This window comes from Schistocerca americana, chromosome 2 (genome assembly GCF_021461395.2).
Source record: "Schistocerca americana isolate TAMUIC-IGC-003095 chromosome 2, iqSchAmer2.1, whole genome shotgun sequence".
NCBI lineage: Eukaryota > Metazoa > Arthropoda > Insecta > Orthoptera > Acrididae > Schistocerca > Schistocerca americana.
The window spans coordinates 969,465,914-969,486,710 of NC_060120.1; positions in this window are offsets into that span (position 1 = coordinate 969,465,914).

Consider the following 20,797-nt stretch of genomic DNA (forward strand, 5'->3'; position numbering starts at 1 on the left):
AAATATCCTAATTTCCTCTATGAATGCTACGCCAGATATAGGTTTGTTAATGGCTAAAGAAACCCTACTGCTTCACTGCTGATACATCTGCAATTTATCAATCTCGGATGATTGTCTATAAATATGTCTCTGTATGTGTCGTAATCTCCTTTACTGTATTCCAATGATCGCTATGCTAGCTATGAAACGACATAATGGTATCAGAATTTTCGTTGACTGCATAGTGTTTCGTGAGAAATACATCACCAGTTTTTCAATTCGGATATACCTTCATAACACAATTCTAAGAGTATCACAAAGCATCCAACACTCACATTCTGCACTAAATCATCGCTGTGTGTTGATGCCCCGTGAGGAAGCCAGTGCTGTAAGTCCGAAACTATAAACAAACAAGAAGGTCTAAAAAGTGACTTATGGAAGAAATTTCTCTCGGTTGTAGGCAAAAACAGGAAATCCAATGGGCACATTTCGTGCTAACACTGCTCTACATTGCTGCATTTTCAGTCGTGAACGACTCATTTAAAGAAACATAGTTTCATGACATCCCACACTGACACAGTTCCTTCAGGGATACCGGCAATAATAAAAATAGTATAACAGCAAAACATGTTGCAATGTGTGCAAACATTATTATACTTTTCAATGCTGCTGCTGGTAAAGGTTTCAGATAACTAGACCAAGAGAGTCTAGGAGCACATAATGGAGAATTTCAGATGTCAAGCTGCGTCCCTCTAACAGCAGGCATGTCAAAGAAGAGGTTGATGCAATTTGAAACAGCGTAACGCCTTCTGTTATTACGGCAGTCATTAGAAAACATGAGCTGCATCAGCTGATGTGTGGGCTGATTCACATAATGACGTTTATTATTAGACGCTTACAACGCTTTACGTAAATATGGATTGGTCTTCTGTGTGTAGTGTATTACTTACAGATGAATTCCAGGATGGAAGCAAATATTAAAAATGGAATAGACCGAAGATAGTTGACTGGAATATTTAGTCAGGGCATATTGCCTAATTTTGGTTTTGTCTCCGATCAGATCACCATTATAATAAATGTTTTGGAAAATTGCGAAAGGCTTCTCTGTGGTGCTCACTGTAATAGCACAGCATTTAGCCACATTTTCGATGAAGAATGATTTTTTTTAATGATTCCCCGAACGTCGCAGCAAAAATAAATACCCAAAAATTCATTGTATAGTGCATGAAGGAAACTGATCTCTGCATATTTTTGAAACAGGTGGTCAGCACACGCTGAAACAGCTTGTACACTATGCTAGACTCCTTACATACTCATAACGAAGTTGCTGATTCAGTGACGGAAAAGAACTCTGGTTACGGATTACAGGGACCTGAGAATGAGCTACCAAGAAAATTTGTAGATTTTGTGGTGTCACCGCCAGACACCACACTTGCTAAGTGGTAGCTTTAAATCGGCCGCGGTCCATTAGTACATGTCGGACCCGCGTGTCGCCACTTTCAGTGATAGCAGACCGAGCGCCACCACACGGCAGGTCTAGAGAGACGTACTAGCACTCGCCCAGTTGTACGGACGACGTAGCTAGCGATGCACACTGACGAAGCCTCGCTCATTTGCAGAGCAGATAGAATAGCCTTCAGCTAAGTCAATGGCTACGACCTAGCAAGGCGCCATTAGCAGTATATTGTCTGAAACTATAGAGTCTCACTTATATCGTCAATAGCGATGTACCAAGGATGGATTAAAGTTAAGTATTCCAGAAGCTACGTACTTTTCTTTATAGCATTCATTACGTATCCTGTTACAGACCTCACTCCATCCTTCGTGAGTTAGCGCGTGCATCTTGGCCGTCTCTTTCAAGTAGTGTGCGTAGTGTTGGCAAGACTGCCGACACTACAGATTTCCTGAGAACATTCAAAGAGTGCACAAGCAAATTAGAAGACGAAAAAAACCTAAAATCGTCAGTTCCTTGGTTTGACAAAAGATCTACAGAGTCAGTGAGAACGACTGTGAGAAAGTTGAATTATTGCAGTTGCAGGTGCTGTTTCAGCATGATACCACGGAAGGATATATTTGTAGTAAGGTAGCCAAACACTGACAGATATGATCGCATGTATTTGTAACAGGAGGTACAAGGGATTAAAAACTGAGCCCTAACTTTTCTACATGAGAAGGATGCAGTTACATCCAAACGTTAAATTGCTAGTTTCTTTTTGCCGTCTTTCCGTGGTGCCTGTATGCTTGACATAAATGAAAAGCAGGAAATTATTAGCACTGTGCGAGAAAAGAGTGCTAGTTATGCACGTACTGCATGAAATAATCAATATAATTGTTTTTGTATAGCTAGTGCGTAGTGCCTGACAAGCAGTCGGACATGTTTTAATTCGTAACATGAATTATCAATGTAAACTTTTTTTTCGGGCGCACCGTCGTGCATTTCTCTACTACTTCTCTCTCTCTGTTGTTTATTAATGCAGAGATTCCAAGTACAGTGGCACCGTCACCCAGAAAGAGACACCGTTTCAAGGTCTGTAAGAGTAACATAATCTGAACGCTGTATTTTTAATGCACATTGGAGATGATGATGACATGTTAAATTAGTTTTGCAGACATGAAATGGAGCTACGTGTGTTGGCTGCAGTTACATGGAGAATTTTAAGCATCTCTGCAGTAAGCGCACGTAGTTAACGATGCTTTACATAAAAAAAACAAAAAAAACTGGCACGTTGAAAGTTTACCGTCTAACCTCCTTGCCTAGGGACGCCAGATGAAAGTTGATGTCGTTAAGCCCTGAATCAAAATTGCGCAACAGATAACTGGGGAGAGGAGCTTGAGAGCGCTACCTAGAGAGCGTGTCCTTTCTGTACGATACTAGGTAAGGGGCTGGAGGGCTCACACGCTGATGTGTGGGTCCCTGCATTCTTCAGCTTTTATTTTAAATAAATTCCTTTAACTTGACTTCTTTGTGATTTTTAAGGTATGTTAAAGATTGATGACAGTTGATTTCCCATTTATTTTAAACATTATCACTCGACTTTACAGCGATAGCAGCAATTGTTTCAGTTTACAGATATTACAATTTTACAACTTATAGCTCGGGTATATTATATACTTATCTGCACGCACATTTATACGGGTAAGACGGAATTGCGTTGGCCAAATGTATACCACCAAAGTCTCCCCATATTTTACATAGGACATTCACTGTGTGAAGAGGATAACGGGCAAACTGGGGACCAGATACTTTAACACAGGGGCTCAAATTTCCGGAATTAAACGAGCACATTCATTACCTTACACAATCCGAAGCTGGAAATAAAAGAATCATCATCATCATTTAAGACTGATTATGCCTTTCATCGTTCAGTCTGGAGCATAGCCCCCCTTATACAGTTCCTCCATGATCCCCTATTCAGTGCTAACATTAATGCCTCTTCTGATGTTAAACCTATTACTTGAAAATCATTCTTAACCGAATCCAGGTACCTTCTCCTCGGTCTGCCCCGACTCCTCCTACCCTCTACTGCTGAATCCATGAGTCTCTTGGGTAACCTGGCTTCTCCCATGCGTGTAACATGACCCCACCATCTAAGCCTGTTCGCCCTGACTGCTACATCTATGGCGTTCATTCCCAGTTTTTCTTTGATTTCCTCATTGTGGACACCCTCCTGCCATTGTTCCCATCTACTAGTACCTGCAATCATCCTAGCTACTTTCATATCCGTAACCTCAACCTTGTTGATAAGGTAACCTGAATCCACCCAGCTTTCGCTCCCGTACAACAAAGTTGGTCGAAAGATTGAACGGTGCACAGATAACTTAGTCTTGGTACTGACTTCCTTCTTGCAGAAGAGAGTAGATCGTAGCTGAGCGCTCACTGCATTAGCTTTGCTACACCTTGCTTCCAGTTCTTTCACTATGTTGCCATCCTGTGAGAATATACATCCTAAGTACTTGAAACCGTCCACCTGTTCTAACTTTGTTCCTCCTATTTGGCACTCAATCCGTTTATATTTCTTTCCCACTGACATTACTTTCGTTTTGGAGATGCTAATCTTCATACCATAGTCCTTACATTTCTGATCTAGCTCTGAAATATTACTTTGCAAACTTTCAATCGAATCTGCCATCACAACTAAGTCATCCGCATATGCAAGACTGCTTATTTTGTGTTCACATATCTTAATCTCACCCAGCCAGTCTATTGTTTCCAACATATGATCCATAAATAATATGAACAACAGTGGAGACAGGCTGCAGCCTTGTCTTACCCCTGAAACTACTCTGAACCATGAACTCAATTTACCGTCAACTCTAACTGCTGCCTGACTATCCATGTAAAGACCTTTAATTGCTTGCAATAGTTTGCCTCCTATTCCATAATCTTGTAGAACAGACAATAACTTCCTCCTAGGAACCTGGTCATATGCCTTTTCTAGATCTATAAAGCATAGATACAATTCCCTGTTCCACTCATAACATATCTCCATTATTTGCCGTAAGCTAAAGATCTGGTCCTGACAACCTCTAAGAGGCCTAAACCCACACTGATTTTCATCCAATTGGTCCTCAACTAATACTCGCACTTTCCTTTCAACAATAACTGAGATTTTACCCACAACGCTGATTAAAGAGATACCTCTGTAGTTGTTACAATCTTTTCTGTTTCCATGTTTAAAGATTGGTGTGATTACTGCTTTTGTCCAGTCTGATGGAACCTGTCCCGACTCCCAGGCCATTTCAATTATCCTGTGTAGTCGGATAAAAGAATTAGTACAAATATTCAAATACCTCTCTTCCATGCGTGAACATTGAGACAGACGCACTAAGGGCACGTCTGCTCACTTAACCATCTTCTGTAACACTCCACGAATATGGCGGGCACCCGGAGGTCTTCCTGGGCCCCCGTGGAGGGGGTGGTCGAACCACTTGGCCGTTACCAACCTCTCCACCCCAAATCTTGTGACACTGGAAAGTCTTTGACTTTTACCTGCCTGTGCTGTCTCTCTGATCCGCTATCCAGGAGTAAGGTTTGCACTACTATACTACAGAACTACTTCCCAACAAAGATTTGGCCACGCTTTACGGAAAGCTGTGAGGAGGATTAGGAAAGTTCATGCGCAGATTCACATTCACGTACAAGAAATGCATAATACACGTCACATATAAATGCGTATTATGAAGCTTGACACATTTCTTTCCACCCGTCCACATGGGTTCTGTTGCCCCCGCGGCCGCCGTGTCGTGTAATAAAATTGGCTGCGGAGCCGCCTCTGTTTCTATTTCCCTGTGCGAGCGAGCAGCGAAACCTGCTGCTTATAGAGCGGAAACTACTGTAACGTTTCAACGTTATTAATAAATCGGCACAATTATCTAAATCCAGACTGCGTGAGTCATCTACTGCTCATCAACAGGAATAATGAACTTGAACTGAAAAATGTGATAAGTTACAGCATATAAAGTCCTTCATGTCTTTTCTTTACACAAATAATCGTCTCCTAGATTTCATGTACAGTATTTATTTAACGTATATGTAGTTTTCTATTACTTATAAGCGGATAATCTTGTCTTTGGAATGAATCTCTTTTTCTGTGCTTGTATTCAGTATTAGATTATTTTGCTTGTAATGTACGAAGCTAACTGTGACACGTAACTGTTCATGAAAACATTATTTTTGTGTTGAAAGAGAGAGAGATTAAGATAGAAAGACAGAAAGAGAAAGAAACAAAATAACGAGAGAGAGGGGCGTTTGGTTTGTGCAATGCGGTGTGACAACATGAGGCGAAGCGAGGCGTCATGTCAACAGGCGAGCCGTAACCGGTCAAACACAACAGCGTTGCAGCAACTTAGCCCGCACAACGTGAATTTAACGCACGAGTGACGTTTTCCAGTTCACAAAACGTGGCCATATTGAGCACCAGTAATGTAAGTTGAAAGCTTGAAAAGATGCTTTATGTGTTAGCATTTATCTATTTTCTGAATGTCCTGTAGTTTTTGTGTAGTCTCCTGAAAACCGCGATTTACTTACGTACAACACTGTACAAAAAAATGGCTCTGAGTACTATGGGACTTAACTTCTGAGGTCATCAGTCCCCTAGAACTCAGAACTAGTTAAACCTAACTAACCTAAGGACATCACACACATCCATGCCCGAGGCAGGATTCGATCCTGCGACCGTAGCGGTCGCGCGGTTCCAGACTGTAGCGCCTAGAACCACTCGGCCACCCCGACCGGCCAACCCTGTACACACATTAATTGTAGATAGGTGTGGCTGGCAAAGAGCTGTGATCCTTTGTACGATGATTTTGTTTGTGTATATGTTTTTGTTAATTAATCTTAACAATTACATTAGAAAAATCTGGCTTATCAGTTCTTAGCATAGCTTTGTTGGTCCTCACATGAGGAACATTGCATTACTTCTCCGTTTCTATTGTGTTCTTCACGCTTTCCCTGCCGGCCTTCTAAGAAATTGTGGCTGCATCCCTCAATATATGAACAAGATACTGAGTTCAGGGAAACGGAAGGAGAGCGTTGGACAGGCCGCATACATACTGGCGATTAGCTCACGAGAATTACCCACTCAGTAGATTCGCGTTCTTCATTTAACTTGCAGTTCCCCTGAGGCAACAAAGACCAAGAAAGGAGGTGTACCATGAAAAAAACATACTAAAAATCCCTACCTGTGGAGTGTGAGCGTTGAAGTAGAGATGCATTTAAAGATCGCTTTTTTATGTTTTTCTTGAATAGCTGGAAAACCACAGCTTCTTGCGAAAACGTTTATGGCTACAAAATTAAACCATGTCAGATTTCCTAAAAAAAGGACCTATTTAGTTTTCCTCTAGCACTAATAGTTTCCTAGTTGCACACGATGGAGAAATAGTATTTCAATGGTACAAAATCGATGTTGATTATTAATTTAAGTTGGTTAAGAACAAATGCTAAGTGTTTGTGTTCTAGGGGTGTGAAAGAGGAGGGTGTTGGGGTGGGAGTTAGAAGGGTATGGGAAGGTAGATCGCCGGAATGTGGTCTTGCAGTTCCCTCCACCATAGACCTGAAAACTGAAGAGGGAGCAAGAGGTTGCCCACTCTGTCTACCCTATCACACCACGATAAGCAACTGCAGGCTGTTGCAAAAAGGTACAACGACATCCCCAGCGCGCCTTATGAATCACTGGCGACACAGCGTGCAGATACCACATGGAAGTGTTTATTTGCCACAAAGTGCGTTAACACTTCATAGACTACAGGTATGAGTTACCAATGATAGTGACGCAAGAAACACATATGGACCGAATCTACGTAACTCTCTGTATTCCCTTCCGCCCAGCTAGAGGGGAAATTGATTCTTAGTCGTCCTGTATAGTAGCTCTAGTGTTCTTCCGGGAAAGCCCTTCTTCCTCACCACGGGCGGTGCTCGCTTTTCAGGTTACAGACGGACTATACGTCCCCTGCGTTTGCTGTCCGGCTCTCTTAGTGAATCGACGAAACTACTTCACTGAGCTCGTGTTTACACGGTGGAGTTATTTTCGGTTCATTAAATGGGTAAGGCAATTTTGGGATATCTCGAAACTTCGGAGATCTCGACACTTTTAACACAACGCTTATCCAGAAGATTGTGCACTCTAGCAGAGCAGACTAGAAGTACATTTTTGAGCAGTGGGACATCTTGATTTAAGGTGTGTGTATTGTGTCTGTTTTCATCACGAGTGTACACAACGAAATGAAGCCGCAGAAAATAATCCGTTGAGTACATCATATGTTAAAAACTACATTTATAAGATCAGCAATGAAAACAGCAGTGTATTTTGTAGATATGCTTGATTTCTAACCGCTGTGCCGTTGAAAGTATGTCGTTAAGCTATGTTGTCATCGAAGGGAAATGGTCTGTGACTACTGTGCCTGGACTCGCATTTTGAGGACGACGGTTCAATCCCGTCTCCAGCCATCCTGATTTAGGTTTTCCGTAATTTCCCTAAATCGTTTCAGGCAAATGCCGGGATGGTTCCTTTGAAAGGGCACGGCCGATTTCCTTCCCCATCCTTCCCTAACCCGAGCTTGCGCTCCGTCTCTAATGGGCTCTTTGTCGACGGGACGTTAAAACAACACTAACCTAACCTAACTACTGTGCCATCTCTTATTCAGTCGTATAACTCGGCCAGACTTAGGCACTTTCGTATGGGGTGATCCCAACATCTCGACTTCCCCCAAAATTTCGGATTTCATACTTTGAAATAACGTGTAAATTTATTCACATATTTTGCAGATGTCTATGACGCTCGAAAGTAAAAACAAATGAAAATTTTTTCAGTGGTGTTCAGAGGATATGGCAGCCACTATTCAAGACGTGAGAGACGTCAAAGAGCTCCTTGCAAGTGTTGCCAAACGATTCTCGGTACCGACAAACATATTGCATTCAAAAGTTCTGAATGGCAACGTGCCTAATCGACAAAACGAGTGAAGGAGCCACCCTAACTGTAACTGTAGAGGGCGAACTAGTAAGGCATTTGTCACTGCTGTGTGCCAAAGGATTTGGGTTAAATGTGACTGAAGTCAGAGAACTCGCTTTCAGATATGCGGAAAGAAACAACATTAGTCATAAATTTAATAGTTCGAAACAAATGACAGAATAGGATTCGGTTTATTATTTCCTTGAAAGACACCCAAATTTAAATGTGAGAAAAGCTCAGGGACTATCTTATGCTCGCTTAAGGGGACTCAGCGAAGAAGAAGTGGGGAATTTTTTTTACAAATCTCGGAACGACTTACAACGTACTTGGATTATAGGACAACCCGGAAAGAATTTTCGATACGGATGAAACTGGACATCAGCCCATTTTCAAACCGGTAAAGGTCATTTCTCCGAGAGGCCAGAACGAAATTCATCATGGTACTACGTAACAAAGGGGTTCTACTGTGACCATAATGGTTTACAGAAGTGTGACGGGGAATCCGATTTCACCTTTTGTAATCATGAGGGACGTTTGTAACGTCCCCTCAGAAAAATTAATAAATGATTGTGCTGATAAACATCTTACGTTATTTGATTTTCATACAGCTGAGCAAAACTGAACGTACTCAGACATTCACTAAAGTGACACACAATATTTTTAGCGCAACGCAATCTGACTTTCAGTAATCCCTACAAAAGAATGGCCCTGACTAACATTAACCTATAACTTTCATGAATTCTTACCTCACAAAACTCTTCGTTACTCGAACTACTGCAACACAGTGAGCGCCAATACTGCCAGCTAAATAAAAGATTCTAACTACTGGTAGGCATAGTCAGCAAATGAAAGATTTTGATAGAGAACAAACGATGTATTTACCTTAATAGTGTTCAAAAGTCATTATATATATATATATATATATATATATATATATATATATATATATATATCAGTTCATGACATCCAGTCTTACAAATTTACTGTCTCTGTCCAGATCATCCGCTCTCAAAACTCCGCCATCTCACTCCCCACATCCACCACTGCTGGCGGCTCACCTCCAACTGCGCAACGCTACGCGCTGTTAACTGCCAGTTGCCCAACACTACAATAGCAATATTGCAACAATGCAGACCAGCCACAGATTCGCACAGCACAGTCAGTGATTTTCATATAGAGCGCTACGTGGCGTTACCAACGTAAAAACCTAAACAGCCTACTTACATAGCCCCCATGCTCCCCACAAAAAAATTTTGCAAATTGTTTTGGGCAGTGGCCAATACAGATTGGAAAAAAATTTTCATAATTACAATAACAATGAAATCAAATGCACACGCTTATTGATATAATGTTGGTCAAAAGCTAAAATTTTCTCACAGCGCATGACGACAGTCCTGATCATTCATCACAGTAAAATTGCAGTGTTTTTCTCAAAGTCTGAGCAGTAAAAGAAAATGCACACGGAAGTAGTGGATTTCCATGCAGTCTTGAAGAAGTAGTGTTGTCCTTCCAACATAAAGACAGTGCTGACTCTTGACATGCAGACAGATAATGGGCCAAAACAGAGCAAACCCACAGCAGAGTCAGTCAAACTTTTGAAGAATATTGGTAAGTAGGTCATCACAGAACAGACCCACTGTAGTCCTGGTAGAGATTATGGTATTGGTGGGCCACCAGAGGTGCAGACCCACTGCAGTCCTTGTAGAAATTATGGTATTGGTGGGCCATCAATGGTGGAGACCGACTTCAGTCCTTGTAGAGACGGCCAGCAGCCATCTGTTGCGACTGTGTAGGTGCACAATCACCATCGAAGAGTCTTGTACTATATAGCAAGCCCATAAACCACTACTTGTGCACTCACAAAGTTTTTGGAATTATCCTTAGAACCACTAATGCTGTTAACCAGTCCCCTGCTGAATTATCAACACACGTGCAAACACTAACAGTCCCAACTTCTCATCTATTGTGCATAAACTATGACCAACAGAAACGTGTGCAGTGAAATGAAACTTAATTTGAAGAACTGGTGTCTATACAATTATAAATTTACGACATGAGAATACAATTATAAAGGTAAAAAATACATCATTAAAGAATATAACAATACAGATAACATTTGTAGTAATACGGGATTTACATAAGAATAGAAATAAACATATACATCAGTGTTACAGGAATTATGACATAAGTAAATATATAAATAGGTCAGAATAACTTTTGAAACATCAACTTCACACATGAGCATTAAAACAAAACGGAATAAATAATGCCTAAACATCTTTACAAAGTAAATAACATATTATAAATGCAAATTATGTTTGAGGATAACAGTATTCCTCATCATAGTGAATGTAGCTGAGTATTCGAAAAATTCTACAACATATGTCTTATCAGATAAACACATAAAGACAGGAAGAACAAAAATACACAAGATACACAGACACATATTGGAATGACACAAAATGACATGACAGGGTTTGTTTTCAGTGTGACATTTGGTACTGCAGTCCAACAAAAAACTTCATTTCCTCTTATTTCACTTTTTTTTAATAACTTGTCAATCCATTTCTTCCAATTCATTACAAGTCATTCTCTTATATAGCCTACCCCCTCTTAAGCTAACTTAAATCTAACGAGCTCAGATGCTAAACTAATGGACGAGGAAATGCAGCAGTACAAAACAATTAACACAAGCAGCAATGACAAAAAATGCCAATTGGCAAAGCAAGCAGCAGTAAATCTAAATTAGCAAAGCAAATGCAATATTACAACCAATATGAGCCAATGTGCAGCAACAAGAAAAATAAATCGGTAGTAAAAATGGTTTAATACAATGTAAAATTCAGTAGTACAATGCCTGACAAACAGCAGCAGCAAATGCAGTAACTTATACCTAAACGTGACAAAGCTCAAGCAGAAAAAATGTTACAGTAAAGATAGGAAATGTCTAATACCTATGTCAGACCTTAACACTAGAGTGATGCATCACCTTGACTTACTCTACGAAACAAGTTACCCAGTCATTGAGAAAAGTTATGTTTGCAATTCCTGTGAAGGGAAATGTCTTTTTGTGCTCCCTCGTTTTTTTTTTTTTTGGAAGTAGATCATAAAATTATTATTTACTGGATCTGTAGGCATAAAATATCTATATTAGTACATCTATTAAATTTTATTTTAACCAATGCTGCAGTGCAGCTAGAAATTAGATATTAAACAATATAGGCAAATATACATACAAAGGAAGGGATGAAACATCAATCACTAGCCATATGGCATTTCGTAAGGCAGTAAAAAACTGAATGTACTCAGACATTCACTAAAGTGACCCACAATATTTTTAGCGCAACGCAATCCCTACAAAAGAATGGCCTTGACTAACAATAACCTACAACTTTCATGAATTCTTACCTCACAAAAATCTTCGTTACTCGAACTACTGCGATACAGCAGACGCCAGTACCGCCAGCAAAATAAAAGATTCTAACTACTGAAGGCACTAACTACTGATAGATATAATTAGCAAATGAAAGATTTTGATAAAGAACAAACAATGTATTTACCTTAATAGTGTTCAAAAGTCATTATATATATATATATATATATATATATATATATATATATATATATATATATATATATATACGTTCATGACATCAAGTCTTACAAATTTACTGCCTCTGTCCAGGTCATCCGCTCTCAAAACTCCGCCGTCTCACTCCCCACATCCACCACTGCTGGCGGCTCACCCCCAACTGCGCAACGCTATGCGCTGTTAACAGCCAACTGCCCAACACTGCAATAGCAATATTGCAACAATGAAGACCAGCCACAGACTTCGCACAGCACTGTCAGTGATTTTCATATAGAGCGCTACGTGGCGTTAACAACATAAAAACCTAAACAGCCTACTTACACGTTAGACAGAACCCCTCATATTCAAAAGTGTCGCCAAATGCATCATAGATTCAGTTTTCTGAATCTGGAATATGGTCAGTGAGGTATTTTCTTCCTTCCGGGACCAACTGAACAAATACAAACCTCAAGGGAACATTCTACTTATTTTGGATGGTCACACTTCCCTTTGCAAATATCTAAATGAGCTACATGAAGCATCACAGTTAGGTGTGGGGATGCTGTGTCTTCCTTCGCACAGCACTCACAAATGTCAGCCTCTTGACCTATCACACGTCAAAAGCCTGAATCACTTTTACAACGAGGCGTCCCGGAACTTCGTCCGCTATCATCCAGGGAAGCGCATCACAAAGGAAGATTTTGGTGACAAATTCAAACAAACGTGGCGAAGTCAACAACTGCAGCCGATCTAACGAGTGGGTTTAGAAAATGTGGGATCTATTTGTATAATTCAGATGTACTGGTTGACGATGTCTTTGAATATGAGTTGATCACTATACCACATGATACTGTTCAAGTTATAGTTGGAGATGACATCGCTGCGTGTACTGACTCCGTCCGGCCATCATCCGATCAGTCTTCATTTGAGTAAATATCACCAGTGCCAATTGTACAAAGGAAAGTTTCTCTATGAAAGGTGTCCAGAAATCAAAATCTGTAGGTCATTCATCCGAAAATTACCGAAGATAACTTCGGGAGAAAGCATCCACAGGGCAATCAAAGTGACGTTCAGGGAAGAATGTCGAATGTCGGTTTGCTAAATACTGTAGTGATCTTCATTATGATGCTACTGCTGGACAAAAATGGGTCAAGTGCCCAGTGCCCACTGACAAGTTTGTTGAAAACGGCGATGAAGTCAATTTTGCATGCGGAATTGTTCATAATCACTTTGTATGATTTATACAGATTTTACAATTTAACTAGGTGACTGCAGCTTCTTGTCTCTTTTGCAAAAGTTCATTTTCTTAAGTTTATTGTTACTTGTTTGTTTTTGTTTCCCATTTTGTCTGTCTCCCACAATCATGTATCAAGACCGCCCAAACTTCATAGTGTAATAATCAAAACATTACACAACGTGTGCTAATTAAATATTTCGTTGTATCAAAATAAATAATCTAAATTCTAATAACTGCTTGAGAAAATGTGTGTTGCACATTTTTTTGAACAGTGGTCCTATAATGTCAATTTCCCTCCTAGGGTGTCGAGTTGTCCCAAAATCACCTTACGTACTGCAGGTGTTAAGTCAGCTATTATCTTAAAATTTTCGGCAAGGGAACTGTCAACAGTGTAATACACTCAAGAGCCTACCCCAACATGATGTCAATATGTATTTGTCAATGGTGATTTCACTGTTTACGCTATCACTGGCTGAAATACTTCTCACAGAATAGATGATATCAAATGTATTACCCCATCCTTAGCTTCCCAACATTTGAAGAGATCCAGAGGCTTAAATTGTGTCCCTCTAAAACGGAAGGGGGTTATGGAATTTACAATCTTTCGACGTAAGTCAAGCAACGCATTACGGCTATACTTGACCGTAATCAGTCTCATTTCATCAGACATTTTCACACCCATCTTGGAGCATATACTGTGAATTTATGGTAAGTGGCTCCACTAAAATATAGTCATATGGCATGAATAGCTGAGAGATTCCGAATGGCAGTTTCAGAGACCTAATTGGGAAGGTTTCTCTCATCCTCCGCGCCCAGAGATACGTTTCCTTCGAGAAGTATGAGAGCCGCGTGCATCCTGTAAGTGTAGATGACAGTAATGATTCGTGAATAGTGTAGTATTCGTATTGGATATGCTGAGAGAAGAGAGAGGGTAAAAAAAAAACCCGTGCTAGCACATAGCCTACTCCTGCGAAAAGCACCCAACGAGCTTAACGACCTGTCAGACTGATGGATCACCATAAACAGTGTTGCCTCCCCTCACTTCAAGAGACACTGTGGAGAAGTGTGCAGCTGATTCCAGAATATTGGACCACACAGTGACGGTCTGGGACTTAACACCACAACTCCTCCTGCGGGCACTCATCCTGCCCCCGCCGTCACTAATGCAACGGGAGAATTGTTAACAGTACGTGGCGTATCTGGTATGTTACCCATTCAAGTACTGGCCATACCAAACGATGCTTAATTTTAGTCATCCAGAGAGAACCAGTGTATCCTCCTCCGCACAGGTTTAATAGTATCTTTTCTCACTGCAGCCTACTCTATCAAGGCCAGAAGTTCCTGAATTGAAAATGTTTCTACAGTCCGTTAGTAACATAATTAATGGTGAGAAAACTGCAGTAACTTTGTGGAATTCACTGATTCACCACTAGGTGACCACAAAACAATTATATGGCTTTACAATATACTGTCAGTGACAGACAGCAGCAACCTTCTACATTTACCAATGCATTCTCTTTCACACCAACTCTACTAAGATCTCTGACATCGGATTTAAAAATTATACACACCCAATTTTTGTATATGGGAACTATTTTACATAAAAACTCACAAATTGATAACTGCAAATAAGTACTCATTTAGTAAACTGAAACCACTACATAAACACGAGCTCAGTATAGAAACTTTGTTTATGCACGTAAGAAAACTGAACAGGAAATGGTGGGGAGGTACAGGCCGTCTGTAACCTGGTCAGTGAGCAGCGCTCGCGGTTGGGAAGCAGTCCTTTCCCAGATGAAGGCTACAGCTGCCGTATCGGATCACTAAGAATAAATTTCCCCTCTAAGAGTGTACAAAAAGGTACAGGTATTTAGGAAGATTCTATCCATATGTGTTTCTTGTCTTTTTGTTACTGGTACCTCACACCTGTATTTTATGAAGTACACTTCTGCCCATTAAAATTGCTACACCAAGAAGAAATGCAGATGATAAACGGGCTTTCATTGGACAAATATTATACTAGAACTGACATGTGAATACATTCTCAAGCAGATTGAGTGCATAGATCCTGAGAAATCAGTACCCAGAACAACCACCTCTGGCCGTAATAACGGCCATGATACGCCTGGGCATTGAGTCAAACAGAGCTTGGGTGGCGTGTTCAGGTACAGCAGCCCATGCAGCTTCAACACGATACCACAGTTCATCAACAGTAGTGATTGGCGTATTGCGACGAGCCAGTTGCTCGGCCACCATTGACCAGATGTTTTCAATTGGTGACAGATCTGGAGAATGTACTGGCCAGGGCAGCAGTCGAACATTTTCGGTATCCAGAAGGGCCCGTACAGGACCAGCAACATGCGGTCGTGCATTATCCTGCTGAAATGTAGGGTTTCGCAGGGATCGAGTGAAGGGTAGAGCCACGGGTCGTAACACATCTGAAATGTTACGTCCACTGTTCAAAGTGCCGTCAATGCGAACAAGAGGTGACAGAGACGTGTAACCAATGGTACCCCATACCATCATGCCGGGTGATACGCCAGTATGGCGATGACGAATGCACGCTTCCAATGTGCGTTCACCGCGGTGTCGCCAAACATCGATGCGACCATCATGATGCTGTAAACAGAACCTGGATTCATACGAGAAAATGACGTTTTGGCATTCGTGCACCCAGGTTCGTCGGTGAGTACACCATCGCAGGCGCTCCTGTCTGTGATGCAGCATCAAGGGTAACCACAGCCATGGTCTCCGAGCTGATAGTCCATGCTGCTGCAACCGTCGTCGAACTGTTTGTGCAAATGGTTGTTGTCTTGCAAACGTCCCCATCTGTTGACTCAGGGATCGAGGCGTGGCTGCACGATACGTTACAGAAATGCGGATAAAATGCGCGTCATCTTGACTGTTAATGATACGAGGCCGTTGGGATCCAGCACGTCGTTCCCTATTACTCTTCTGAACCCACCGATTCCATATTCTGCTAACAGTCATTGGATCTCGACGAACGCGAGCAGCAATGTCGCGATACGATAAACCGCAATCGCGATGGGCTACAATCCGACCTTTATCAAAGTCGGAAACGTGATGGTACGCATTTCTCCACCTTACACGAGGCATCACAACAACGTTTTACCTGGCAACGCGGCCCAACTGCTGTTTGTGTATGAGAAATCGGTTGGAAACTTCCCTCATGTCAGCGCACGTTATAGGTGTCGCCACCGGCGCCAACCTTGTGTGAATGCTCTGAAAAGCTAATCATTTGCATATCACAGCATCTTCTTCCTGTCGGTTAAATTTCGCGTCTGTAGCACGTCATCTTCGTGGTGTAGCAATTTTAATGGCCAGTAGTGTATTAACGCACTTCGTGGAAAACAAACGCCTCCCTGGGATATCTGTGCAATTTGTAACCAGTGATTCACTATTGGGGGGGTTGATGTAACTTTGTGCAACACCCTGTAGTTCCTTCTCGTTACATGGTAGGGAATCCCTTTTCAGTTTGCTGACCTACGGTGGAGTTAACAGCAAGGCCACTTTCCGACGACCTAGGTTCATTCACGCTTCTTTCCCGACCCCCAACCCTCCACACTGTAACACCTCCAGAACACAATTTATCCCTTTACTGCAGTTAGGTGCAGTACACGCATTTAACATTTGGTCGTAACCCACTTCATTTAAAAGTAAATATTAATTTTATTCCATTGAAGCACTGTTTTTAAGAACTGAAATTTTTCTGTCCTCTTCAACTCGCAAACAATTGTCCCTCCCCCCTCCCCCTGGCCCCCACAGTTTATTGTCGGACATTTAATATACGTGGGTAATCTCAAAATTAAGGTCTCCTATTTTTGTATAAGTACATAGACCTGTTTATTTCTGCAATAGTTTACATGAGATTATAGCTTGAACATTTAGCTATTTTTCGACATAATCACCATTCCTGTCGATGCATTTTTGTAGACGCTGTGGCGGTTTTTCTATGCCCATTCATACCAGCTCGCCGCCATGCTGTTCAGAAAGTTATGAACCTCTTCTTTCACCTCGTCGTCGGAGCTGAATCGCTTTCCGGCCAAATGTTCTTTTAACCTATGGAACAGGTGATAGTCACTGGGCGCCAAGTCAGGACTATAGGATGGGTGGGTGATTATGTTCCACTGAAACTGTTGCAGGAGAGCAACCGTTTGCCGAGCGATGTGTGGACGAGCGTTGTCATGGAGAATGTGCACGCCCTTGCTCAACATTCCTCTTCTTCGGTTCTGAATTGCCCGTTTGAGGTTTTTCAGAGTCTCACAGTACCTGGCAGCGTTAATTGTGGTGCCAGTGGGCATAAAGTCGACCAACAATACCTCTTCCCGATCCTGAAAAGCGGTTGCAATGACTTTACCGGCAGACTGTGTTTGTTTGAATTTCCGAGGCTTTGGCGAAGAAGGGTGCCGTAACTGGCGTAATTGTTGTTTGGTCTCAGGTGTAAAGTGGTAGGGCCAGGTTTCGTCATGCGTGATAATTGAGCTCAGAAAGTTGTCCTGTTCGGCTGCAAGACGTTGAAGAAATGCGCGGGAAGCATCAGCTCGTTGCCACATGTGGTCCTCAGTCAGCATGCGTAGCACCCATCTTGCGCACACCTTCCGGAAGTTCAATGTTTGCGTTAAAATTCTGCGAGCGGTACTTCGGGATATCTCAGGAACCAACGTGTAGAGATCATCCAGGGTGATCCGCCGATCTACACGCATGATTCAGACAAAGGTTTTGTTTTTGCAAATTTAAATTATTGTCTTTCATTCTCTTATGAAGGTCACTATTTTTATAAATATGCGAGTCTCCACTCTTTCCTCATGAACGTACGTCTATAGATGCAAACTAATAGTCAGCGTCACAAACTGCTAGAAACACCACTGAAAACAGTGTTTGTGGTTGCAGTACAAAGAGCTACTTTCTTCAGGTTTAAAGATGATTGCACGCCTTCCTTGCACCAGACAGTTCGGGCAGTCAGCATGCATTTTAAACTTTTCTTTTGACATGGATTTACTTTCTACGTTATCCCATATTTACTGAGAAGTGTCACGCATGATTTTCAATATAGTAGAAATAGCAGGGTACCTCAAAAAAGAGATTTTTGTTTCATTGCAACCACACACTTACAAAAGAAGTGGAAGTTCATTTGTGACTGTTACACAAGGGAACTCAGCAAAGAGAAAGTTTAAAAAATAGTTCTCCTGCAAAACCATACAAAAAAATACGTATATTTTGATATGCTAAATTTCCTAACACCTCTAACTGTCACTTAACCAGCAGAATTGGAAGAAGCTGTTGCTCACACTGATGAGGAAAATGATTCTGTTGTTTAGGATGGACTTGCCTCCAATTCTCGTAAGATACTAAGGATGACAGAAGAAGAGAAAATGTGTGAGGTACGTGCAGCAGATATCAAGCAAAAGAATTCACCAAAGCTTGAAGAGGATAACTAGCATTTTCTACTGTCTATATAAGATTATTTAAAATCTGTGCCACAGAATTTGAAGATGGATTCTAAATTGGAAATAATGTCAGCTATGAGACAGTACTTCAGGTGTCACAGTGCACTAGAAAACTGTAATTTTCAGTTCACTTCACACATACCAGTACCATCCACCCATAACCGTCCTTGCATCCAATGCAAGCCCAATTACATCAAATCGCGATGCTACACGTTCTGAAAAGGGAAATGCAGAGCCCCAGTCTAGATATAGTGGGGTTCAGTGAAACGAAATGGAAACAAGATAAGAATTTCTAGTCAGATGATTATAGAATAATATTAAGAGCAGCAGAAAATGGTATAATAGGAGTAGGATTTGTTATGAACAGGAAGTTGAGGCAGAGATTGTATTACTGTCAACAGTTAAGTGATAGGGTTGTTCAAAAATGGCTCTGAGCACTATGGGACTCAACTGCTGAGGTCATTAGTCCCCTAGAACTTAGAACTACCGTAGCGGTCTTGCGGTTCCAGACTGCAGCGCCTTTAACCGCACGGCGACTTCGGCCGGCTGATAGGGTTGTTCTCACCTGAATCGACAGTAAACCAACACCAACAACGATAGATCAGGCCGACGTTGCAAGCTGAAGACGAAAAGATAGAGAAAGTATATGAGGATACTGAACGGGTATTTCAATACGTAAATTGAGATCAAAAGCTAATATTCATGGAGGACTGGAATGCCGTGGTAGGGTGAGAAGTAGAAAAAAGGATTGCGGGAGAATTAAGTCTAAGTAGTAGGAATGAGACAGGAACAAGACTAATTAGTTCTGCAACAAATTTCAGCTAGTAGGTGCGTATAATCTGTTCAACAATCACAAGAGGAGGAGTTTTACTTTCAAAAATGTGGGAGATAAAGAAAGAGCTCAGTTACATTACATAACGCCCAGGAAGGGATTCCGAAATCAAATACTAGATTGTAAGGCGTACCCAGAAACAGATATAGATCCAGATCACAATTCAGAGGTGATGAAGATTAGGCTGAAGTTTAAGAGACTAGTCGGAAACAAGCAATATGCAAAGAAGTGGATCCAGAAGTACTAAGGAATGAAGAGATACGCTTGAAGCTCTATTTAATACGATAAGGAATAGTGCAGTAGGCAGTTCAGTCGAAGAGGAATGGACATTTCTGAAAAACGGAAATCATAGAAGTTGGAAAGAAAAACATAGCTAACTACGAAGAAATCAAGGGTAACAGAAGAAATACTTCAGTTGATCGATGAGATGAAGGAAGTGCAAAAATGTTCGGAGAAATTCAGGAATGCAGAAATACAAGTTGGTTACAAATTAAACAAATAGGAAGCGCAGAGAAACTGAGGCGAAATGGCTGCACGAAAAATGTGACTGGAATTTATTACTGTTTGTTCTTTTGTAAAATTTCTTTGAAATGCCACCGTCAGGTGGCTTGCGGAGTATGGATGTAGATGTAGAAATGATTTTTGGAAAGACTGATTCAGCATATAGAAAAGTCAAAATAACCTTCGGTGAAATTAAACGCAAGGGTGGTCACGTTAACTGAGTCATGGGTTCCACTGTTAAATTCAGAGGAGAGAACTGATAGGTGGAAAGAGCACACTGAAGGCCTCTATGAGAGGGAAGACTTGTCTGATGTGATAGGAGACGAAACAGGAGTCGATATAGAAGACATAGGAGATCCAGTACTACAAACAGAATTAAAGATTTGAAAGACTTGAGATAAAAAAAGGCAGATGGGATAGATAACATTCCGTCAGAATTTTTAAAATCATTGGGGGAAGTTTCAACAAGGCAACTATTAACTCGGGCGTGTAGAAACTATAATTGTGGCGATATACCATCTTTCAGAGAAATAGCATACACGCATTCCGAATAGCTGACAAGAGCAACAGTCACTGCACAATCAGCTTAACAGTTCATCCGTCCAAGATGCTGACAGTAATAATACATAGAAGAACGGAAAAGAAAACTGAGGCTCTGTTAGGTGCGATCAGCTTGGCTTTAGGGAGGATACAGGCACTAGAGAGGCAGTCCTGACGGTGATAATGGAAGCCAGACCAAGGAAGAATCAAGACATGTTTAAA